This window comes from Rattus norvegicus, assembly GCF_036323735.1.
Source record: "Rattus norvegicus strain BN/NHsdMcwi chromosome Y unlocalized genomic scaffold, GRCr8 chrY_unlocalized_16, whole genome shotgun sequence".
NCBI lineage: Eukaryota > Metazoa > Chordata > Mammalia > Rodentia > Muridae > Rattus > Rattus norvegicus.
In genome coordinates, this window is record NW_026947374.1 from 1 (window position 1) to 27,298 (window position 27,298).

The following is a 27,298-nucleotide window of genomic DNA, read 5'->3' on the forward strand; positions in this document are numbered from 1 at the left end:
CATCCCCCTCCCCCTCCCCTTCCTTATGAGTGTCCCCCTCCCAACCCTCCACCCATTGCCTCCCTCCCCCCATAGTCTAGTTCACTGGGGGTTCAGTCTTAGCAGGACCCAGGGCTTCCCCTTCCACTGGTGCTCTTACTAGGATATTCATTGCTACCTATGGGGTCAGAGTCCAGGGTCAGTCCATGTATAGTCTTTAGGTAGTGGCTTAGTCCCTGGAAGCTCTGGTTGCTTGGCATTGTTGTACTTTTGGGGTCTTGAGCCCCTTCAAGCTCTTCCAGTTCGTTCTCTGATTCCTTCAACGGGGGACCTATTCTCAGGTCAGTGGTTTGCTGCTGGCATTCGCCTCTGTATTTGCTGTATTCTGGCTGTGTCTCTCAGGAGCGATCTACATCCGGCTCCTGTCTGTCTGCACTTCTTTGCTTCATCCATCTTGTCCAATTGGGTGGCTGTATATGTATGGGCCACATGTGGGCAGGCTCTGAAGGGGTGTTCCTTCAGTCTCTGTTTTAATCTTTGCCTCTCCCTTCCCAGCCAAGGGTATTCTTTTTCCTCATTTAAAGAAGGAGTGACGCATTCACATTTTGATCATCCGTCTTGAGTTTCGTTTGTTCTAGGATCTAGGGTAATTCAAGCATTTGGGCTAATAGCCACTTATCAATGAGTGCACACCATGTATGTCTTTCTGTGATTGGGTTAGCTCACTCAGGATGATATTTTCCAGTTCTAACCATTTGCCTACGAATTTCATAAACTCGTTGTTTTTGATAGCTGAGTAATATTCCATTGTGTAGATGTACCACATTTTCTGTATCCATTCCTCTGGTGAAGGGCATCTGGGTTCTTTCCATTTTCTGGCTATTATAAATAAGGCTGCGATGAACATAGTGGAGCACGTGTCTCTTTTATATGTTGAGGCATCTTTTGGGTATATGATTGGCTGGGATTTTTACTGTGATCTTTGCTGCAGAGACTGTAATTAATTCTGTATATAAGGACACATGGCTATGATTGTTGTTAGGTATGATACTGGCTTTAATATGTAAGGGGCTGTACATTCTCCCCCATAACCACAGCTTCAATAACCTTATATATGTGGATAAACTACCAGTACCATACGTGTTCACTGAACAGGACTTAAGCAAAATTAGAGAGCTGTTGGCTATCACCAAGCTATTCATGCCACTGCACTGCCTTTGTGGCTATCCTGCCATGTGCTTGGCAAATCTTCCTGTATAAGAATATTGGTTTTCTGATAGGCAGGAGAATGGTAAAGATAAATTTCATTTTAACATATCAAAGGAAATTAAATTTTTTCCTGCTGTAGCACGTTTAATTAATTGAAGCAAAAAATCTATTTACTTGATGTTATGGAAATATCATTTAACAATATAATCTTAACTCCTTTTAAATGATTAAAAGTCACATGTAGTTGGTAGCTGTCATACTGTATAAAATTGGCATCAGTATTGGGACAATGAAATATTCTCTGTTTTATGCAAATACATAGTAATAATGAACAAAATTATGTACCAAGGTTCATGCTGAAGGGAACTAATTACATTTATTCAATTTTATAAGATAATTTCATATTAGCTAGGTATCAAGTGCATAATAATTATGATTAAATTATTACCTAAATAATAAAATAAGCACACTAGAATTACCAACTGGACATTGAAAACAAAATATATTAGAATAATCAAAAATATTTTTTAAAACAAAATGATGGAAACATTGTATATATAAAAGCAGCCTGGAGCTATATGTCACCTTAATGTTTTACAGTGTGTTCTAGTGAGGTCCCTGAGCAGATAAAATTTTATGCCATGAAAAACCAAGAACCTAAATTTGATACCTACACATATATGTTTGGAAGATTTCCATATTCACTACATGACTTGAACACATAAAAGCTTACACAGAATATTAATAATGAGACTAATGAGAATAATAAGAAGAAGAAGAAAAAGAAAAACATAACTCTAGGAACATTTTAAAGAAATAATGTTTTGGATTGGCCTTAAAATGGGAATTTCAACACATTTTCTTAGTACATTAACTATTCAAAGAAAACTAAAAGGCTCTTATTCATTCTATATGAAAGAAAAACACATCTGATCAATTGTGTAAAGAAAGAGAGAACTGCGAACTCTAAAATTAATATAGTCATTGCAGAGGAATGAAACAGACACTAAGCCAAGGTTCTATAAGTAAACATATGGAGGATTTACTGCATAATATTAACATATTTGATCTAACACATCTTACTAAGATAAAGGAAAGAAAGCTGGAAATTGCCTGAATGTAGTCTCAGCACCTAGAATGAGGCAAGATGTCCCAAGTTCAAAGATACCCTGAAATACATGAGAAAATTATAAATAGGTTTGTTTTTATTATGTAATAAGTGTTGTAGTATTAGCTTAGAGGTTAAGAGCACTTACTACTCTCTAGAGCAAACATGTTCAGTTTCCAACACACATGAAGCCACTTGCAACCAGCTGTAAAAGCTGCTGCAGGGTATCTGACATCTTCTGGTCTCCCCAGGTGCCTGTGTTCATGTGCACAAGTTTATACACAGACATTCACACATAACAGATCATTAAAATAAAAAAAAATCATGAATGTATTTTCTGCACAAATTATGAATAGTAAGCATTCTACATAGGCAAACACAATTGATGCAAAGTAATAAGAATAGAGAAAATTAAGGATTAATTCTTACACAGTTCAGTAAGCATAAAACGCTAAACTTCACGATTGTATTGCAATGTAGATGCTTAAAAGAAACGAGCATTTGAATTTATGACTAAAAGTATTATAAAAATTATTTTATTTATTTACATTCCTGCCATTGCTCCCTCTCCAGGTCCTCTTCCACAGTTCCTCATTCCATTCCACTTCCTCCTCCCCTACTCCAAGAGGATGCTCCCCAGATCCTGCCAGTCATCCCTGGTCCCTGGGGGCTCACGTCGCTCCAGGATTAGGCCAGACCAGGCAGTCCTCTGCTATACATGTGTCAGGGTCTTGGACCAGCTCGTGTATGATACCTGGTTGGTGGCTTAGTGTCTGGGAGATCTCAGGGGTGGGGATGATTCGAGACTGTTGGTCTTCCTATAGAGGCTGCCCTCCCCTTCAGTTTCTTCAGTCCATACCCTAATTCAACAAGTGACAGAAATCAGAGACTGATACCGTTTTTAAAATATGTACATGATTAATTTTGAATGGTATACTATGGGTTCTATCATATAAAATTGATTACAAAATGTATTTATTATAGTCTTCTGAGATGGCAATTTGGCAGTATTTATACAAGTATTACATTACTTAACAGCCTTGACATCATTCCAACAACGTGTTTTGTAATTTATACAAAATACAATGTAAATAATCAACATTGAGTACAGTGACTGAGTCAGTGTTCATGCTGATTTACAGTAACGAACTTTAGTTAATGAAAATGAAAATAATCTGAATTACATAGGTAGGCTATTATTTAAACAAAAGAATATACTACCATTTCTTAATTGCCTGATGTTACATGAAGAATTTCCCCATGTACATGTATTCAAGATATATTGTTAAATGAAAAACAAATAACAGAATATTGCATTATGTTGTCAAATTTCATAAACAGAAGATTTACATATATCCTTTAATTTTGTCCATGTTTAGTAAACCTCCAATAAGGGCAGGGGAGGCATGTGACAGAACACTGGGCGTTTTAGGTCAATTTGAGCTATGCAATGAGACCCAATTTTTAAAACAAATAGAGCAGACTTGAGAGAATATCTCCCAAACTTTCTTGGTGGTTACATTTAGAAGTTTTAAGAAAGCAAGTTATTCTTTGACAATTCCGTAGATGCACAACACATGTATGGAAGCCCTCTACACTCTCAACCTCATCCTCCCCAAGCAACATACCCTCTTTGGACTAAACCCTGATAGCACTTGCATATCTTTATTATTTGTTTCATAAACCCCTGGATTTAACCTGAGCCATTTCGGTGAACATGGGTGTGAAGCTATACATTTAACCACTAGTAAGACACCAGTGGCTACATCATTTTTTTTTTCTCCAGCACTGTCCTTAGTTACTTTGAATAGGCAGGGTCAATATTATTTAGGGTCTGTTCAGATAGATTGTGACTTCTTGAGTGTCACAACTGCATGATGTTCAGAAGACAGCAACTCACAGATCTCCTTATCTCTTAATTAGCCCTTGAAAGAATCCAAGCCCTGCACTTCACATTATCTCTAAACCAGAAGTTATCTCCAATGGGTAATCATTTGAAAATGAAAACTTAATTTTCTCCAAGGGAATCTCACTGGGTACAAAAATTAAATTTAAGTTTAGACTGTGTATAAAGCACTAAGGGAACTCAACCTTATCTTTGGAGGTTCCTTGTCTCATAATGGGTCAGGACTTTTTCTTCATGATTTCTTCTTCCTTATGTTATTTGTTTATGTATCTATTAATTGTTACTCTGTATGTTTGTGTATATATTTTCCTGGTTTTATGTTTCCATGGAATTCCTGAGTGTGTGATTAGAAGTCTGGGTCCCTGTGTCTGTACCTGATTCTTGTACCTTGTACTGGTTCTTTTCTATCTGCTTGTTTTGTTCTACTCCAGTTCATTAACTTGCATTTTATTTTTATCGCTGAGATGACTGTTTGTTTTCTAGTGAGAGTCGGAAGAATGTAGATACAGATGACAGGAGAGGAATAGAAGAAGGAGGGAATAGAGGGAAGGCAAGTCATAACTCAAATATATTCCATGAATAAGTCTAATTTTAAGAAAATAATTTTAAAAACATACTTTCTAGGGCCTGTCTGCGCCATTTTCACAAATTTTAAACCCTTTCCAAGGCACAGAAAATGATTTTTTTACAGCCAATCTGGGACTGCCACTATGGGAGTGAAGCCTCTATAGAGTTGCAATAATGCAGTAGGAGAGTCTTTAAATGCTTCCAGAGACATCAATCCACTGAGGTTCAGTGGGAGTTTCACATGATGGATGTTACAATTTTTTAAATGGAAGATATACATTCAGTTTTCATGAAACTCTTCAAGATCGAATTAAAAGTTGTATGGGATACAATCATGGCATAGGTTTTTTCCTTTGAAATTTTCAAAATTAACCCAAATAATACTAAAATGCCATAAGTAAATCAGAACATATTGTATCCTATGCCCATGTCAACATGACAATTAAGAAATAGAAGTAGATGTGTATCAGTGGATAAAATCTCTTTCTGTAGAGGCACTATAATATTTCTGGGACAATTTCATTTTGTTGGTAGATGGGTTAAATCAAAGTCTGATAATGAAGACCTTGCTGTAAAAGACCATTCTATTACTAAGGGACTCTCAAACCCTGTTGTATAGAATGCTACCATTTCATTCAATCTTCTGAAGCAAATTTGGCAATGTCTTTATGACATTAAAATGACTGCACAGCAGTTAGTGTTCATCAGTATCTCTTCTTCAAGCAGAATACTTCTCATTTCATCTTTGGTGTAACAAAATTCCAAATTCAATTTCATGTAAATTGGATGATGATGGTGATGATGATGTTGATGATGGTGGTGGTGGTGGTGGTGGTGGTGGTGGTGGTGATAGTGGTGGTGGTGAAGATGATGAAGAAGAAGTCAGAAAACGATATTTTGGAACAGTGAACAAAGCCCATACTATTTTCAGTGTTTTCCCTATCTTTAGTGTGTCTATGTTCAACACTGAAACATAATCTATTGTGAGTGCTAGGTTGGTAAGGAAGCTAGGTTTAAGCTCATCAATAGCTCACAAAACACCAGAAGAGAAAGCAAAATTTGTCATGAGAAATATATATATATATATATATATATATATATATATTCTCACAAGAAACACTTATCATAACCATAGCAATGAAACAATATAATTTTGTGAAGCACCTAATTCCCTTTCAGAGTTTAGCTAATTAATATAAAGTGATCATGTACAGAGTACAATCCCTGGCTGTCAGGACCAAAGCCCAAGGATTTTAAATTTTGTTGTCCTAGGATTTTAAAAATGAATGACATAATTGATGGCAATGTGCAACTCTAAAAATCTTACCATATAAGTCACAAAGACACCATAATATATGCTATGTATCAGGTTAGAACCTTTATATTCATATTTATTCAGAGTTTCAAAGAGTAAAATTGTTGAGGTTAGGAACGGGACATTTTTTTGGTTTGCATTTACTTCTATAGTGTGCAGTTTGGTTTTGTGGATCATTACACAGTGTTTCATTTTATTTTATTTGAACAGGTGATATAAATTAACTGTACAGATTAATGAGCCTCAGTTTGATATTTCAATAATGCAGACCGCATGCACTAAACCAGTGTAACTATGTTTTTTCACTGACTTTTCTGCAACTTAACAAAAGTTAGGATACTCTATTCTACTTTTACGGAAAAATGACTTCCATAGGATATAAAAATCCTCAATATATTTTCAGAACTTTTTTTCTTATTTTAGAATTTTTATTTATTCTTCACACATGTTTGCAATTTACCTTGATCACACCAATCCTTAACTTTGTTCTACTCTCTCTGGATTCATTCCCTTTCCAGCTACATGTCCTTTATATTTTCCTGTTTTATTTTCTTTATAATCCAATGGTTCACTGAGTACTGCCTGCTGGGATCTTCCCTAATTCATTGTCTTAATTGTGTACATGATTGTTTTCCAAATCCATTTTCTGTCATAATTTTGGCTACAAAAGTGGCCTAGCTATAGAATCAGTATAACAGTGTAAATATTGTGGACCTACTTCAAATGATAAACATCCAAATCCTTATTTTATCCCAAAATTACCAGACATCAGTAAATCAGAGGAGAACATGGACTATAGAATTTGGTTCTCTAGTCCCATTTGATATCAATTCTGCACTATCTACCTTACTGTGTTCCCATGGTCAGACTTGAGTGTTGTGGATATTTTACCATGATTTATTCTTCAGGAAGAATAAGATACAGGAGTAAAAACAGGGAGAGGAATGGCTTGAGGTCCATTTAAACCTCAACTCAATATGTTCATTAGTACAGGAGAGAGTTTATTTGGCATTGTCCTTTGTGTATTCTACATTCTTGACTTAGTTGCACAGAATCTATGTGAAAATTCTACCTATCCCCGTAGCATTAGGAGCCACACAAAGGAGAATATATATATATATATATATATATATATATATATATATAATCACCAAAACTGGATAAGATTGATGAATCTAATAAGTGCATTCTGCCAGAAACCAGATATAGATATTTTCTGAGAGACAGAGCTAGAACATATTATATACAAGAAATGTGTTTATGTAAAAATCTAAAAATAAAAAATAAAATTTTCTTCTACCCTGCTAACTCTGGAACCTAAGTGTCGGCAATTCTCTGCTAGATATCTTGGCAGAAACACAATCCCTCTCCTGCTGCACAGTGTTTCATGACATTACACACTTTCCTATACTCAAACCCTCACATAAAAACATACAACACAATAATCTTTGATCCAGTTGATTAGATATAATAGCCCACTTAAACATACAAAGCCAGGTACCATACATCCCTTAAGAACATTAACAACGACCTGTAAATACACAGTGCAGAATCTTAAATTCACATACCATGGCTTCTCAATCTGTCATCTTCCTTTCTCTCTTTTTTCCTCTAGTCTCCTCCTCTTCCTTCAAACTTCTCTTCCGCACATTCTTCCTTCTCCTCCCATGATAACCCTCCTTCTGTCCTGTTCCTGCCACTCACATATACTTTACAAATTCAATGGGGTCGTGGTTCTGGTGAAGCAACCTGAATTCTGAGTACAGGACTATGCAGCTGACCTTGGGGCCGGGGAATTAGCTTCGACCACAGATAACTTTAGGGCAAACCACAACATGAACCCTAGTGTCAAACCAGTGAATTGAAAATGAACATTAAAAAAAAACAAAGGAATAAAGGAAGAGAAAACTGACAGTTAATCATACCTAGTGACACAGAGAAGTAAAGTGGTAGTCAGTGGAAATTTTAGTGGAAAGACTGAGATGATGAAATCTCAACTAATAGCACTGCTGCTTCCCAGACTGCACTATAGATATCCAAAACATGGAGGAGTTTACTCTGAGGTAGGACACAATACCTGTCTCTCCTTTTTTCCTTAGGACATTTTTCTTCTTATCAAAAAGAGTAAAGGCTATGAGCTCTCAGAAAAACAACTGTGCCCTTACCAACATTTGACTTTTAGAATAAAGAAATTAATGATATAAACTCTCAGATTTCGGAACCATAAAAACAGGGAAGTCCAGATGCTTCTGAGAGGCTCCCATATCCTGATACCCATAGGTTGGAGGCTCAGATCTAGGCTATCTCTTTAGCATTCCCACTAAATCCCTACCAGGTACTCACTGAGCTATACCGAGGACCATGTATTCCTTCCTTTTTTATACCAAGACAGATGGCCAGCCTCCTTCATTCCCCACATATCTGATCTTTTCATCCTCTTTGTTCTCCCTCCCAAATGGCTGTTTATTATGAATTAGAAGTCAATTAGTAAAACCTAGAGGTACTGAAGGAATATATGAGAGGCAGTTGCAGTCACGACATCAAATGTGACATCACAGAAGATAGGTATCTCCAGGTACAAGATATTTTTCAGACAGGGCCTAATGATGATGTCTCTGAGAACTGCCATGGCCTACCTGCTGAACAGCTTTCCTTTCCTTGTCCAGATTTGAGAGTGCCTTTTCCAGGTATCTCTCCTGTGACTCAGGGGAAACCTTTATGTACTCCATCACTCTAAACGTAGTGACTTTTTCCTTCTTTAATGGTTTCATGCTCTGAATGGAGAAAGTTAATCAGGCACTTGGCATGGGTAGAAAAGGTCTAGGAACATGGAGTGGAGGAGTTTATTCTGGATAACAATTCTACACTTAGGTCTGTTCCTGTGACATACACTTCAATTTCCTAGGTTTTCTTTGTTTCCCAAAGGCCAGTATTTTCCCTACAGACCTTTAATTGACTGAATATTGTATTTCATTTTCATATTTTACTTTCCTTATAGGAGAATATATATATATGCATGTATATATATATATATATATATATATATATATATATATATATGTCATTCCTGAATGTGTACTCAAAAATTATGTTTTACAATTCCATTTTTTGCAATTAATAAGCAATAAAGCATGCCAATCTATAGAGTGAATATAACAGTGTAAATTTTTTGTACCTACTTGAAATAATGAACTCCAAAATCCTTATTTTATCCAAAAATAGGAGATAGCAGTAAAGCAAAGGACATCATGGACTATAGAATGTGGATGTCTAGTCCAATTAGATATCAGTTCTATAATATCTACCTTCCTGTTCCCAGGGACAGACTTAAGGGTTTTGGAGGTTTTACCATGATTCTTTATTCAGGCCAAGCACAAGACTCAGGAGGATGGGCAGGAAGAGGAATGGCTTGATGTCCAGAGAAACCTCAACTTCAATAGGTTCAAAATAACAAGAGGGAGTCTGATTGGCATTGGCCTTTGCTGATTCTACATTTTTGAACTAGTTGCACAGAATCTATCCTAAAGTTCCAACCTACCACATATATATATATATATGTATATATGTACATACATATATATGTACATATATATATATATGTGTGTGTGTGTTAATGTGTGAGTATGTATATATGTATATGTATATATATAAATATAAATATATATATGATAGATAGATAGAGATAGATAGAGATAGAAAGAGATAGGTAGATAGATAGATAGATAGATAGATAGATAGATAGATAGATAGATAGATCTGCCACAAACTACATAAGATTGGTGACGCTAAGAAGTGCATGCTGCCAGGAAACCGATATAGATCTTTACTGAGAGACACAGAGCATGCCAATTATAGAAATGAAGGTTATTGGCAAACCAGTGGAATGTAAACGAATCTCTTGTTAGTAAATTTGGAGAAAGGATTACCAGGACTGAATGGGCTTTCAATCCCATAAGAACAACGATACCAATGACCCATAGCTTTCTGGTACTAAAACAATATTCAAAGACTGTACATGGACAGAACTATGGCTGCAGGTGCATATGTAGCCTTGTTGGACATCAATGGGAGGAGAAGCTCTTAGGCCTACCAAAGCTGGACCCCCAGCGTAGGGGAATGTCAGGGGGTGATGGGAAAGGGAGTGGTTGGTGAGGGGGCACACCTTTATAGAAGAACTGGTGGGGGAAGGGATAGGACACTTACGACTGGAAAACTTGGAAAGTGAATAATATTGGAAACATAAACAAAAATGTCCAATTTTTCTAAAAGGAAAAATAAAAGTTTAACAAGCTGAACAGCCAAAGTGCAGAATCTCAATCCCACTTGAGAGAGAGAAGAAATGAACTACAGGAGGGAAGGGTGAGGGACCTGGGTGAGAAAGGAGACAGTAGGGACAGAGGGACAGAGTTATTGGTGGGGAGTAGGACTGAAACCCTGAGTGTCAGCAGAATGAATGAAAAGAGGCAACTTCAGGAGCTAAAATTTTGGCGGTGGGTGGTGGCTCTAGAATATTCCAGAGACCTGAGAGGTAAGAGACTATCCGGACTCAGTGAAATGTCCGGGAGTGGGTAGAGGGAACTTGTAGAGTCTACCTCCATGAGGAAGAGAGAGCATCAAGTGAGGGATAAGGTGGCCATCCACAAATCAATACTCTGACCCATATGTGTTCCTGTCTGAAAGACCTTCAGGGCAAAACCAGTGAAGAGCCTGAGTAAAAGGAATTCCAGTGACCAGCCATATCTGGGAACCAGATTAAATAAAGGCCCCCAAGCCCTGACACTATTACTCATGCTTTGTCATGTTCACAAAAGGGACCTGTTATGACTGCCTTCTGAAAGACCCAACAAGCAGCTGAAAGAATCAGATGCAGATAATTACACTCAGCTAATGTACAGAAGCTGCTAAGCCCTGTGGTCGAACTGGGGAAAAGCTGGAGGAAGCTGAGGAGGAGAGCAACCCTGCAGGAGGACCAGCAGTGTTAACTAAGCTGGACCCCAGTTTTTTTTTCAGACACTGAGTCATCAATGAGGCATCATGCACCAGCTGATATGAGGCCTCTAAGACTGGAGTGCTGGTTCTGGACACAACACAAGATGCACTTAATATTCAAAAGACTTGAGTTCCCAGAGAGTGGAGAGGGCTGGGAGATTGGGGGCAGTGTGGGAGTCAGCATCATTCAGATGGGCATGTGGGGTGTAGGTATGGGATGTAGAACAGTCAGAGTATGGGCTGGGAGAGGGATGAGATCTGGATTGTAAATTTCTATTAAATAAAATTTTAAAAAAGAAGATGTAAACTAAAATAAACTTTCTTTCCCAACTTTCTGTTTTCCCTTTTGGTCACGGTATTTCATAACAGCAATAGAAACTCTGGCTAAGACATGGTATTTTGGACAAAAGTCGGCAAATGCTAATTAGAGAAGGATGACATCTCTGTGGAGTCAAGTTGCATGATCTGATTCAAACGTCCTTATTCAGAGGTAGCAACTAACAGGGAATTTCTAAGACTAAGTTTACTATCATGACACAGTGAACCCTTTTTAATCCAACAATTATGGGATCCGTGATATCTTGAAACAATTCAAAAGACTGGGAATATTAAAAGGGAAGAATCTTGTTGAAATATTCATGGAAGAAATGAAATTCATATCTATTAGATTACCACAAAGAGGTTGAGACTTCTGATTGCTGCCTGCTACCCAACACAATCCATATTCTCTTTTATTCCTTCCAAAGTAATAATAGATTAATTAATAAGACTCTATATCTAGAGTGAAAGTTTGTATTTAATGTGAACTTTACTCCAAAGATATTACTGTTTGTATGGGAGTATTTTGCTTACTACATTTATTATAAAAAAATTTGTGTAAGAATTTCAATTGGAATTGCTTGGAAAAGTTTCTATAGCTTGCAGGTATGGTTTACCTTTAATGAGTTTACTGTAGCAGGGAATTCCATTTGTTTATATCATTGTTTCTTCTAACTCTACTGATGGAAATGACAATAGTTAGATTAATTCTCAAACACTTGGATAAAATTTCACTTACCAAAGGAAATCATTGAATAACTACAGCAATTATCTTTCTCACTACTGATGGACTTTCTTCATGTACACTGGTATTGGCTTTTGGAAAAAGAAAGCAAAATTCATTTTTGAATGTCTCAAGTTAGCAAAAGCATTTTAGAAAAAAGTCATTCTACCCTAATTAAAGGAGATATGTATCTAATGGTAACTAAGTTTTAAAATAATTTAAAAGGATAACATTTGTGTTATTTCTTATTTTTTAACTGTCATACAAGAAATAAAATTCAGTTTGGTCAGTACTAATGTAAGGGAATAATTCTGTGACATAGAAATATTGCATAAAGAATAGCCATCCCATTAAATTACTCTTGTTAATTTTGATTTTGTATTCCCTTGCAATTCAGAATAAGTATTTTATATTTTCTTGCATTTTACCAATTGGGTATTCTCATTTTCTCAAATAACATGCTTCTACATATTTATCTCAAAATATTTACAAACAAATTTGCAAAAATATATGTACTACAGAGTTTCCTTTATGCATGTACTTAATATCAAAATATATCATGTAAACTTTTCCTATTGTAATTCCATTCACCATGACGAATCAGATTTATTCTGGTTCTACATGTTTGACAAATACACCTGCACACAAATTGTTGTTGCTATCACAGAGCAGACAAATATTTGGCAACATAAAATGTTGCAATAAAAATCAATCGGTTAGAATTAAAGCAGTATGTCAGGTAGAAAATTAAAGCATGCTAGCTGGAAAACAGTTCTGACCAAACAAAACTTCACACGTGTGAGCTTTAAATTTTAAATAAACTATATTGTATGGCAATATGAACCCAGTCTAAAATGATCATCCTTATGTCCTTTTAGAAGATCTAAAATATTTATAGTATTCTTTTGAATGTATACGGGCATTTTATATTTTATAGTGAGTGTTTTCTCAGAGGCACTTGTCTCTTTACATTCTTATTTGCTTTATGATTAGATAATGGAGAGCCAGTATTCCATCCCAGACAGTAAGACTTTAGATGCTGTATTCCATCACTATACCACAGCACTTTTAACAATTTCTTAAATGAATTCATCTCCTAAAATTATTCTAATTGTGAAAGTCATATACACAGACAGAACTGCTTCATGTAAGTAATTAAAACCGTATGATTTCATTCAATCAATTAATAATTTTATATTTTCACAGTTTAAAAAGATGTTTGTATGTGACTGAAAATACATGGAAGATACTTGTATCCCAACACTGAATCAATACTCTCTATTCCTGTCTTATCCCATAAAAATCTTTCTGAGAGTGGTTTACGCTATGTTGGAAGATATGCCAATGATTCCTGAACCAATAAACCCAATACCAGCTGTCTATTTTTCTTTCCAATGACTGTGTGTTCATATAAAAAATGGAAATATTATTTCAATAACTTTTTAAAAAAACATAAATCACTATAGTCTGCTGACCCTTACCTTTTGTACATAACAAAGATTCTTGAATCTTCTAACTTAAACCACCATCTAGAAGCTCTTTCATTCCTTTGAGGATAGCCTCCTCTTCCTTTCTCCCCCAGTCTCTTCATTTTTAATGGGATATTTTAAGTATTTATAAATCAAATGTTATACACTTTCCTGGTTCCCCTCTCTCCCATCCACCCTTCCATGTTTCTGTGAGTTTGCTACAAATACTGCCTGCCCACTCACACTTCAGCACTCTGGCATTCCCTACACTAGAGAAACTAGACTTCACAGGACAAAGGCTTTTCATCCTATTGATTCTGGACAATGCCTTCATCTTCTATATATGAGACATGGATGCCTCCAAGTGTACTCTTTGATTGGTATTTAGTCCCTCACTTCCTTCTTCATTCACTGGACAACAGCTTATTATGATTCACTGCTGTCAGTGCTGTCCTTGCAGCAGGAAATCAATGGACAGTGAGCCTGGACCTCAGGAAGCTGAAGATTCACACAAATGCATGAACACATGTAACCAGAGCTTGGTTCCCACTGAAAAAAAAGCATGCAAATATTTTCCACATATTGTGCAATGAACACTTGCCATGGGATTCAATGCTGTTTCACAATAGTATTGCCAGTATTACTTGGTGGCCAGCTCCATGAGTGAGTGTTCATCATTTATTTTACATTATTTATTTAGTGTTGAATATTGAGGGCCACAGACAAAGTTCTTCCAGCAGATCTTTATACACACTCATGATTCTTTATTTGCTTTTTGTTTTCTTTGGTTTGGTTTGGTATTAAAATATATACAGCACAAAACATAGCACTTTACCATTTTTGGTATAGTGCTCAGCATCTCTGGTGTGTGTATGTCACTCCCTCAATGACCCAGGTCTCTTTGAATTCATAGAGCTGAGAAGCCATGCATTTTAAACATAGTAACCATATTCCTTCTCTCTCCTTCCAGACCCCAAACCTCCTGCTTCTTACCACTGTTGATAAAAACTTTATATACACTGATATATGCAGGACCAGAAAATACCTGTCCTTTGATATTAACTTGGCATCCTGAGGGTCCCTTCATTCAGCATACCTCACATGCCTGAGTGATATTACAGCCCAAGAAGAGCCCACAGCTGATAGCTCTTCAAACTAAAATTATATTTTCTCCAAATATAAATATTAGCTAATGACTCTTAAAAGCTTTAACCTCCCTTGTAGCCCACCAGGCACCAGAGGTAAAAGAAAGGATGTGGGGCAATGGGCAGTGGGGGTGCTAGCCCTGTTTAGAAAGGTTCATCGGAGGAAATCCCAGAATTTCAGTTCTCAAGTTGGAATAGGCAGCTTGTTCCATTAGCAAACATTTCATGAATACACTAGTAGTTCAGGTCTGTAGAGTTGTCATAACAAACTGGGAAGAGCAGCAGTGGCACAACATAGAAGAACAGCCAAGGCTTCTGTCAGTAGCCTAGACAGATAGAAGTTCTATGCTGTGCTTCTCTCAGGGAATTGAAGATTAGTAGTGACACAAGATGCACAAACATTGTTGCTTTTGCTTTATTTGTTTGTCATAGTCTATATAGCCAGATTTCTCTTTGAAAAATATAAGATGTTTGAAAGGTTTCCTGCTGCTATAAACATATTATTGTAGCTGATTAGTCCTGTACATCATTTTCTCCTCAGAGGGATAGCGACTATTCCAATCATTTACAACTATTGCAGCTAATGTTGAAATGGGAATTCCAGTATGTGCTCAGAGGAGAAAAATCAAGACAGAGTAGATCCTTTGAACATGTTTCCAATATAAAAAGTTTAAAAACAACCTGTGAGCTGTAATGGTACTGCAAACTCTTAAAAGCACCTCATTTGCAGTTACTTATTCTTACTCTTGTATGAAAGAAAGTACAGTTAGTTAAAAAAAGGTGAATGTGTATTTCTGATGGTTCCTTTGGTCAAGATGATAATTATCAAAACTATGATTTCAAGCAAGTTTATAAAATAATGTTTGTAGGACATGAAGCTCCTCCGTTTATTTTCCTATTATGTGTGGCTAAAGGCACATGCCATCTAGTTGTGGTGATAAGGGATTACTTATTTTTGTAGAAAGTGTATGAGTGAGTTAGAGAAGCAAAGGACATCATTTCAATCCCCAAATACATAGAATTCAGATTGGTAGAACCATCATCATGTTAAACCAGCAGAAATGATTCCTCAGACAGAGCCATTTAGCAAAAACATCATTTTTCTCTTACTTGGCTAAACCATAAACATCATGCCTAGTCAAATTCTTTTAAAACCAAGTATTTTGCTTTATAAAAGCATGTATGTATGTGTGTATGTATGTATGTATGTGTATATTTGTATATATTTGTATGTGTACATAAAGACATATGTTTATATTTTGTATACATGTTTATATATGTGTATATGTATATATGTGTATGTGGCCACATGAGTATATATATATATATATATATATATATATATATATATATATATATTTGTATGTGTATATATATATATTTGTATGTGTATATGTGTATATATATGTAACATACAAATGCACTCTCTTTTCTAATTTTATGAAATTTTTCTCATATATTTATCAGGACTCAAGAATTTTAAAAGCTGCTTCATTAATTTAGATTCATTTTAAAGTACTGCTCAGAAAATAGATTCAATATGGGTCATTAATTTTTTTTACTATCAAATTTTTTATCTTTTTCATAAAATCACAAATATTTACTTTAGTTATGTGACTGTATATATGTTTTAGCATGAGACATAACTAATTAGCTTTTCCAGCATGTGATATAATTTCAGGATACTATTAGACCTATGTGAGGTAGAAACTATATCAAATGACTTCAATATGTGATAGATCAGAGTGATAGATAGAAAGATATATAGATATATAGATACATACATACATACATTCATACATGGATAGTTACATTGATGAAAGATTTCAGATGATAAGTAGACAAAGCACGTACTCAAAATAATCAGTCACGAAATAATTAGTATTGAATGGTAAAAATATCTTTTAATTTTAAAATAATAAAATTTAAAATGTGAATTGTGATCACATTTTAATACCTAAAGGGAGATTTATCAGCCATAATCTTTAAAATAAAATGTCTATTTGACACTTCCACAAAGGTCGATAACAGACATGAAATACTTAACCTCCTTTGCATTAAAATGTCAACTTCTTTCATCATTTTGTCTTTGTTCCTTAAATGCATAACATCAAACTCTTTATCCATGTTCAAATCTTCAGTCACTTTCCACCCTGCTCTGCATTCTACCTCAAATCCTATCACTATATTTAAGTCTTAATAAATCCTCATATGCTATCATGACAATTATTAATGATGATTCTCTTTTAAGCTTTACTAACATTGCTCTCATAGAGGTAACTATTATTTCTCTGTCACAAATGTGATCACTATCTTTCAGTACTATTTTCAACATCAATCATTTTATAAGTGCTCATTATATGAGATTATAAAATGATCTTTTTTTTTTTTTTTTTTTTTTTTTTTTGGAGCTGGGGACCGAACCCAGTGCCTTGCGCTTGCTAGGGCAGTGCTCTACAAATAAGTTAAATCCCCAAGCACAAAATGATCTATTTTTTTCCTAGTAAATTATGTACCAACAGTTTGTTCAATTGAAACTTTAGACAAGAAAAACAAAGTTGTTACAATGTGTTAGTTCTACTCAGTCCTAAAACTGAAAGCTGTCTATGTGACAGGAATCATAAGAGGAACACTTCTGGAATAGAAAGCAGAGTTGTAGAAGAAGATCTCATACAAGGAAGTGCTTCATGCGATTTTAAACAAAAAGTGTAAAAGACCTGAACTTTCATATTGAGGGAAAGTTGTTGAAGAATATTTACAAGTGACTCTGAGTGGATTACATAAGCAGGTTTATTTATAAATCCATGGTAAATACTAGAAAAAAATGGCATCAAAGTGTAATAGAGCAGAAAAGAAAATAAAGTTGAAATTTGGTACAGGTTACCATATGAATGTGTTGACTTGAACATGCTGAAGGTTACTGGATGATTTAATCTGATGAATGACTCAGATAAACTAACAATATTGCATGACTAATGAAATTACTCTATACTGAGAACACAACAATAATCTGTGACAAAAATCTGTTCAGTTATGATTATATTCTTTAATATTTCTTTTTGAAAACACTCATTTAATTAAATAAAATTCAATAAGTAACAGAAGGTAACCCTTTTCTTTTTGGCATATCCAATCTCTAAACAGACAGGAGTATAGTGGATGAAACTTCTTCCAACATTTGCCTAACCCAGGTGTTACTAATTTAAAATAATAAACATAGTAGTTTATCGTACTTTGGGCATTTGTTATAAAGACCTAATAATCTCCTCAGAAAGACATCCAATAAAAGCAATCTAAAGTAACTTTCCCCTTTAAATACTAAAAATCTTAAATATGAAGCTTCCTTTTCATTTTCACAACATATACACTATTTGTAATTACTTCGTTTTTACATGTGAATTTCAGTCACTCTACTTTTCTGATTTTGATAAATGCCAAGCTTCACAAAGAGGAGACTGTACGCTTCTCAGCCTACCTCATATTTCTCCCATTTTCCACTGCATCTGCGCCATATTACATTCAATGAAATTAATATTTTATTTAAATGTTAATGGGATGCAAATGTAAATTTTGATATTTCATACAATAAAATAAATAAAAAGAGCCAATAAATAACTAGGTACAGAATTTGCTTTAATATGGAAAAAATAAGTTAATAATATACATCCACCCTAATTCATATTGAGTCAGTGTTGAAATATATGTGACAATTTTTGTGAAAAGATTAAGTAACTTTTCTGTATCTTTGTAAAACAATTGGACATATTCAACATAGAAGTGTCAGTCTCAGATATTTTATAGAAATGATTTAAAAAAACACTCCTAAAATATTCTAAAAGGTAGATCTAGAAAACAAGTATAATTCTCAGGCTCCAGATAACCAGCTCACATAGTTATGAGCACTTGACTTCCTTGTGCATATGCAATTTTAATTTCCATAGGAAATGAATTTTTTAAAATCTCAAAAGCTATATTTATTAATAGTAAGATTTTAGAAGTGGAAGGTTCCTTTTTTCCATTTTTATTAAATTGGGTATTTATTTGAATTTCAATTGTTTTTATCTTTCCTGACCATCACCTCTAACCTCTTCCATCACCTTTTATAGTGGTTGTCCCCTCTACATTGATATCCCCTTCCTTACTGCCCCAGACAAACAAATATCAAAGTTTTAAAATTGGTCAGAGAGCCAAACCAAGAATTCTCAACTGAGGTATCTAAATAGCTGAGAAACACATCAAGAAATGTTCAACATCCATAGTTATCAGAGAAAGGCAAATCAAAATGAACCAATGGTTCTACATTACACGAATCAGAATAGCTAAGATAAAAAACAGATCCAGTAGCAGAGTAGGCTAGGATGTAGACAAAGGGGATCACTCCACCACTGCTGGTGGGATTAGTAGCTGATAGCCACTTTATATATCAATGTGGAGGTTCAGAGAAAATTGCAAATAGCTTTACCTGAAGACCGGGCTTTACTACTCACTTCAACACATATACACAAACTTGATCCACATACAACAAAGACTTGTGGTTGAACAGGTTCACAGCAGCCTTACTTACAATAGTCGAATGCTGGAAACAAGTGTGATTTACCTCCACTCCACTGAGGAATAAATAGAGAAAGTGTGCTATATTTAAACAAAGGAACACTACTCAGGTATTAAAAATGAGGACACCAAGAACTTTGTAGGCAAAGGGATGGAGCTGGAAATTAGTGAAGTAACAGAGATCAAAAAGGACATAACATGGGATGAACTTAGTGACAAGTGGATGTTAGCCCGAAGCTCAGATTGCCCACTATACAGAGCATTTATCACATGAAGGGTAACATGTTAGAAGGCCAAATTGTGGATGCTTGTAACCAATTTAGAAGGGAGAACAAAATAATCATGGAAGGCAGAGGGACGGAGGGACTTATTTAGAGGTAGAGAATGATGGACAAAGTGGGGGGAGTTGCAACAATGAAAAGAGACAAGAGAAAATTCCAGAAAAAAAGTGGAATGTATGACAATAAGCATCAGTGGTGGGTGGTGAACTTGGGTATCCCCAGGAAAGTCCCAGGTGCCAGGGATGCAAGAGGTTCCGATAAACCTAATGGGATGATGGTAGTTGAAATACCAAGCAGCAAAGTGATAGAACCACTAGAGACTGCCTCCTGTAGCTAGGCATGCCCCCCAGTGAAGGAATGGTGCTGCACACACAGTTCAAAATCTTTATCCTATAAATATCCAAGGCCTCAAAAAACGCAAACACAAAAACAGAGCAAAGACTGAAGGAAAGGCCCTTTAGAGACCACCCCACCATAAGAACAATTTCATCCACAGACTGTAAATCCTGGCCCTATTCCTGATTTCAACATGTGCTTGCAGTTAAGATCGTAATAGGTCTGTCCTCTGAGGGGCTCTGCCATCACCTGATCATTTGACAGAACCTGAGAGCCAGAAAAGAAGAGTTAGGGGAATGCCTGAAGGATCTGAAGGGGATTGGAGCCTAATATGAAGAACAACAGAATCATTACATTTACCCTTCAGAAGCTCAGGAAATTTACTACGAACTAGAATATACTTGGGTCAGTCACTGGCTTCTGCTACATAGATTGTAGAGCACATGGAGAAGACAGCAGCCACATCAGCCATATATGGGAAGGGAGGCAATTGGTCCTGTGGAGACATCATATCCCAGAGAAGGGAGATGTTGGATTACCTCATCTATGAAGACTTTCACAATATCCATTCCTTGTCCTGAAAATTACATGCTTTCCTTTTTCCAATCTGTAAAACACTACATTTTTTTATCCCTTCATTTGTTAATGAACAACTTGAATATTTCCAAATAATCAAGGGTTTATAACCTAGGATGAATCAACATTTGGACATATGTCCTCGAGTCATATCATTAGGTGTATCCATTTCCATATTCCTGAAGAAACATCATACTGATTTCAAAAGTTGTTACAGAAGTTTCCTTCCCATCAGGAGAATAGTAATGTTACCCTCTCTCCATAACACAGTATAGATAAGTTGGCTCATGTGTTATTAACCTAAGTTTTCTGAAAAGGATAAAAAAAAATCTCAAAATAATTTTGTTTTGCATTTCCATAATGTGTAAAGATCATACATATTTGCCATTGGATTCTTATTGATTTGAGTTTCTTCAATTGTGAATATTTTTTTCAGATATGTAGTTGAATTTAATTATTTTTTCTTGATATATAGTTTTTTTTTATTTATAGATGTTCATTGCTGAGCCTGTACATGTAAATAATGCTTAGTATTTTTCAAAATAGCCACTTTAATTTAAATATACTAAGGTCAAATCACATAATGTGCTCCCATTAATCTCACCTAATTCGCAGATCTGTTGTAGCTAACAAAATTAATTAAGGTCACTTTATGAAGCATCCCTATATAATAATACATTCTCTATGTACATAATATACTTTAATTGTTTAATTTTTTCATTAACTTGAGTATTTCTTATTTACATTTCGAATGTTGTTCCCTTTCACGATTTCCGGGCAAACATCCCCCTAATCCCTCCCTCCCATTCTTTATGGGTACTCCCCTCCCCACCCTCCCCATTGCTGCCTTCCCCACAACAATCAAGTTCACTGGGGGTTCAGTTTTAGCAGGACCAAGTGCTTCCCATTCCATTGGTGCTCTTTCTATGATATTCATTGCTACCTATGAGGTTGGAGCCCATCTCTAGGTCAGTCCATGTATAGACTTTAGGTAGTGACTTAGTACCTGGAAGCTCTGGTTGGTTGGCATTGTTGTTCATAAGGGGTCACGAGCCCCTTCAAGCTCTTCCAGTCCTTTCTCTGACTCCTTCAACGGGGGTCCTGTTCTCAGTTCAGTAGTTTGCTGCTGGCATTCGCCTCTGTGTTTGCTGTATTCTGGCTGTGCCTCTCAGGAGAGATCTACATCCGTCCCTGTCAGTCTGCATTTCCTTGCTTTATCCATCTTATCTAATTGGGTGGCTGTATATGTATGGCCACATGTGGGGCAGGCTCTGAATGGGTGTTCCTTCTGTCTCTGTTCTAAACTTTGCCTCCCTATTCCCTGACAAGTGTATTCTTGTTACACTTTTAAAGAATGAGTGAAGAATCCTCATTTTGGTCATCCTTCTTGATATTCATGTGTTCTGTGCATCTAGGATAATTCGAGCATTTGGGCTAATAGCCACGTACCAATTAGTGCATACCATGTGTGTTTTTATGTGATTGGGTTACCTCACTCAGGATATTTTCTAGTTCCATCCATTTGCCTATGGATTTCATAAAGTTATTGTTTTTGATAGCTGAGTAATATTCCATTGTGTATATGTCCCACATTTTCTGTATCCATTCCTCTGTTGATGTCATCTGGGTTCTTTCCAGCTTCTGACTATTATAAATAAGCCTGCTATGAGCATACTGGAGCATATGTCTTTGACATATGTTGGTGCATCTTTTGGTTATATGCCCAAGAGAGGCATAGCTGGGTTCTCAGGTAGTTCAATGTCCAATTTCTGAGGAACCTACAGACTGATTTGCAGAATGGTTGGACCACTCTTCAATCCAACCAACCATGGAGGAGTGTTCCTCTTTCTCCAGATCCTTGCCAGAACCTTTTATCACCTGAGATTTCATCTTAGCTATTCTGAGTGGTGTGAGGTGGAATTTCAGGGTTGTTTTGATTTGCATTTCCCGTTAAACTAAAGATGTTGAACATTTCTTTAAGTGTTTCCCTGCCATTCTAAATTCTTCAGCTGTGAATTCTTTGTTTTGCTCTGAACCCCATTTTTCAATAGGGTTAATTGTCTCCGTTTAGTCTAACTTCATGATTTCTTTGTATATTTTGGATATTAGCCCTCTATTTGTTGTAGGATTGGTAAAGATATTTTTCCAATCTGTTGGTTGCCATTTTGTCCTAACAACAGTGTCTTCTGCCATACAGAAGCTTTGCAGATTTATGAGATTGCATATGTCAATTCTTGATCTTAGAACATGAGCCATTGGTGTTTTGTTAAGGAAATTTTCTCCAGTGCCCATGTGTTCGAGATGCTTCCCCACTTTTACTTCTGTTAGTTTGAGTGTATCTGGTTTGATGTGGAGGTCCTTGATCCAGTTGGAGATAAGCTTTCTAAAGGGCAATAAGAATGTATCAATTTGCCTTCTTCTACATGCTGACCACCAGTTGAAAGAGCACTATTTGCTGAAAATGCTGTCCTTTTTTCCATTGGATGGTTTTGACTCCTTTCTCAAAAATTAAGTGATCATGGGTGTATAGATTCATTTCTGGGTCTTCAATTCTATTCCACTGGTTAATCTGCCTGCCTCTCTCTCAATGCCATACAGTTTTTATCACTACTGTTCTATAATACTGCTTGAGTTCAGGGATAGTGATTCCCAGGGAAGTCGTTTTATTGTTGAGGACAGTTTTAGCTATTATGTGTTTTTTGTTATTCCAGATGATTTTATGAATTTTTCTGTCTAACTCTATGAAGAATTGGATGGGAATTTTGATGGGGATTGGATTGAATCCGTAGATTGCTTTTGGTGCAATGGCCATTTTTACTGTAGTAATCCTGCCAGTCCATGGACATGGGAGAACTTTCCATCTTCTGAAATCTCCTTCAGTTTCTGCAGTGACTTGAGGTTCTGCTCATATGCTCATATCTTTTCTTGCTTGGATAAAGTCATCCCGAGATATTTTATATTATTTGGGGCCATTGTGAAGGGTGTCATATCCCTAGTTTCTTTCTCTGCTTGTTTAGCTTTTATACAGAGTTATTTTTATACCCAGCCACTTTGCTGAAATTGTTTATCAGGTTTAGGAATTCTCTTGTGGAACTTTTGGGGTCACTAAGTATGCTATCATATCATCTACATACAGTGCTATGTGACTTCATCCTTTCCAATCTATATACCTTTGACCTCCTTCAGTGTCTGACAGCTCTGGCTAAGATGTCTAGTACTATATTGAATAAGTTGTGAGAGAATGAGCAGCCTTGTCTAGTCCCTGATTTCAGTGTGATTGCTTTAAGTTTCTCCCCACTTAGTTTAATGTTAGCTACGGGTTTACCATATATGTTTAGGTATGGGACTTAAATTCCTGTACTTTCCAGGACTTTTATCCTGAAGTGGTGTTGAATTTTGTCAAAATCTTTCTCAGCATCTAATGAAAGGATCATGTGGTTTTTATCTTTGAGTTTCTTATATAGTGGATTATGTTGTTTGTTTTCTGTATATGAAAGCATCCCTGCAAGCCTGGGATGAATCCTACTTAATCGTAGTGGATGATTGTTTAATGTGTTGTAGGTTTAGGTTTGTAAGAATTTTATTGAGTATTTTTGTTTCGATATTGATAAGAGAAATTGGTCTGAAGTTCTCTTTCTTTGTTGGGTCTTTCTGTGTTTTAGTGATAAGAGTAATTGTGGCTTCATGAAAGCAATTTGGTAGTACTACATCTGTTTCAATTTTATGGAATAGTTTGGACAGTATTGTTATGAAATTTTTAATGAATTTTGGATGGATATCTGCAATAAACCCATCTGATCCTGGACCCTTTTTGGTTGGAAGAGTTTTGGTGATTGCTTGTATTCCTTTGGGAATTATGGGTTGTTCAAATGATGTACTTTTCCTGATTTAGGTTTGGTACCTTGTATTTGTCTAGAAAATAGTCCTTTTTCTCCAGATTTTCAAGTTTTGTTGAACCTAGGTTTTTGTAGTACAATGATTTTTTTTTTAATTTACTCTGATTCTGCTGTTATGTCTCCCTTTTTAATATTTGATTTTGTTAATTTGGACATACTCTTTGTATAATCCGGTTATTCTGGCTATGGGTTAATGTATCCTGTTGATTTTCTCAGAGAATCAGATATTGGTTCTTTTCATTCCTTGATTAGTCACTTCTTTTTCTACTTAGTTGATTTCAGCACTGCGTTTCATTATTTCCTGCCTTCTACTTCTCCTGCATGAATTTGCTTCTTTTTGTTCTAGAGGTTTTAGGTATGCTGTCAATCTGCTGATGTATGCTCTCTCCTGTTTCTTTCTGCAGGCACTCAGAGCTATGGGTTTTCCTCTTAGCACAGCTTTCATTGTGTTCCAAGAGTTTGGGTATAATGTACCTTCATTTACATTGAATTATAAGAAGTCTTTAATTTCTTCCTTTAATTTTTCCTTGACCAAGTTATCATTCAGTAAAGCATTATTCAACTTCCATGTATATGTTGGTGTACTTTCATGATTGTTATTGAAGAACAACCTTAGCCCATGGTAGTCTGGTAGAGTGCATGAAATTATTTCCATATTTCTGTATCCTTTGAGGCCTGCTTTTTGACTGATTATATGATCAATGTTGGAGAAAGTGCCATGAAGTGGTGAGAAGAATTTATATCCTTTTGTTTGGATAGAATGTTCTCTAAATATCTCTTAAGTCCATTTGGTTTATACCTTCTGTTAGTCTGTCTATGTCTCTGTTTATTTCTCTTTCTGTGATCTGTCCAATGGTGAAAATGAGGTGTTGAAATCTCGTACTTTTATTATTTGCAGTGCCATATGTTCTTTTAATTTTAGTAAGGTTTCTTTCCTGTAGGTAGGTTCCATTGTTTTTGGAGCATAGATATTTATGATTTCGAGTTTATCATGGTGGATTTTTCCTTTGATGAATATAAAGTGTCCTTCCTTATGCTTTTTGATGACTTTTGGTTGAAAGTCAATTTTATATAATATTATAATGGCTACTCCAGCTTGCTTCTTCAGATCATTTGCTTGAAAAGTTTTTTTCCAGCATTTTACTCTGAGGTAGTGTCTGTCTTTGTCTCTGAAGTGTGTTTCCTCTAGTTCAAAACGCTGGGTCCTCATTACATAACCAGTGTGTCAATCTGTGTATATTTAGTGGGGAATTGAGTCCATTGTTGTTGAGAGATATTAAGGAATAGCGATGGTCACTTTATATTATTTTCACAATTGGAAGTTAGTTAATGTTTGTGTGCTTCCCTTCTCTTTATTTTGTTGTGAAAAGATTAATTTCTTGCTTTACCTATAATTTTACTTTCCTCCTTGTTTTGGGGTTTGCCAGTTAGTGTCCTTTGTAGGACTGGATTTGTAGAAAGATATTGTGTAAATTTTGTTTTGTCATAGAATATCTTGGTGTCTCCATCTATGTTAATTGATATTTTTGCTGGATACAGTGGTCTGGGATGGCATTTTTGTTCTCTTAGTGTCTGTATGACATCTATCCAGAATCTTCTGGCTTTCATAGTATCTGGTGAGAATTTTGGTTTAATTCTGATAGGTTTGCATTTATATGTTACTAGACCTTTTCCCGTACTGCTCTTAATATTTTTATTTCTTTTTCAATTTTGGTGTTTTGACTATTATGTGATGGGATGATTTCCTTTTCTGGTCCAATCTATTTGGAGTTCTGTAGGCTTTGTGTTTGTTTATGGGCATCTCTTTATTTAGATTAGGGAAGTTTTATTCTATAATTTTGATGAAAATATTACTGTCCCTTGATGTTGACAGTCTTCACTCTCTTCTATACCTGTTAAGCTTAGGTTTGATCTTCTCATTGTGTCCTGGATATCCTTTATGTTTTGGGCTCGCTGCTTTTCCATTTTCCATTATCTCTGACAGTTGTCTCAATGATTACTATGGAATCTTCTGCTCCTTAGATGATGTCTTCTATCTCTTTTATCCTGTTGGTGATTCTCACATATATGACTCCCAGTACCTCTCCTAGGTTTTCCATTTCCTGGGTTGTCTTCCTTGTGCTTTCATTTTTGTTTATATTTCCATTTTTAACTCCTGGATGGCTTTGTTTATTTTCTTCTCCTGTTTTGCTGTTTTTCCAGTAGTTCTTTCAGGTAGTTTTGAGTTCCCTCTTTCAGGGATTCTACTTGTTTACTTCTGTATTTTCTGTTGTCCTGTATTTTCTTAAGGGAGTTATTTATGACCTTCTTAACACCCTCCATTGTCATGATAAAATGTGAATTTAAATCTAGATCTTGCTTTTCTGGTGTGTTTAGATATCCAGTATTTGATTTGATGGGAGAATTGGGTTCTGTTGAGCCCAAGTAGTCTTGATTTCTGTTGTTTGTGTTCCTGTGCTTTCCTCTGGCCATCAGGTTGTCTCTGGAGTTAGCTTGCTTGCTCTTTCTGACAGTGGCTTGACTGTTCTGTAGACTCCTGTGTCAGGGCTGCTGTAGACCTGTTTTCCTGTTTTCTTTTCCCAGTTACGGGAACAGAATTTTCTGCTCTCAGGCATGTAGTTGCTCCTGTCCACTGACTTTCAGCTGTCCCTGTGGGCAGGAACCAGACGGTACTTCCCATACTTCTCCTAGGTACCTCTGTGGGGGGAGGGTGCACAGATGGCACAAGGTGTTTTCCTCTTGAGTCAGGAATTTGGGCAGAGAGTAGTCTCCTCTGGTTTCCCAGGAGTGTCTGCTTCTCTGAAGGTCTAGTTTCCCCACGCTCAGGATTTGGGTACAGGGAGCTTTTTGACCAGTTCTGTTCAGATCCAGGCACAGTCTGGAACATGGTGCTCCTGTAGCTTTATTCCTCCTATATTCCTATGTCCAG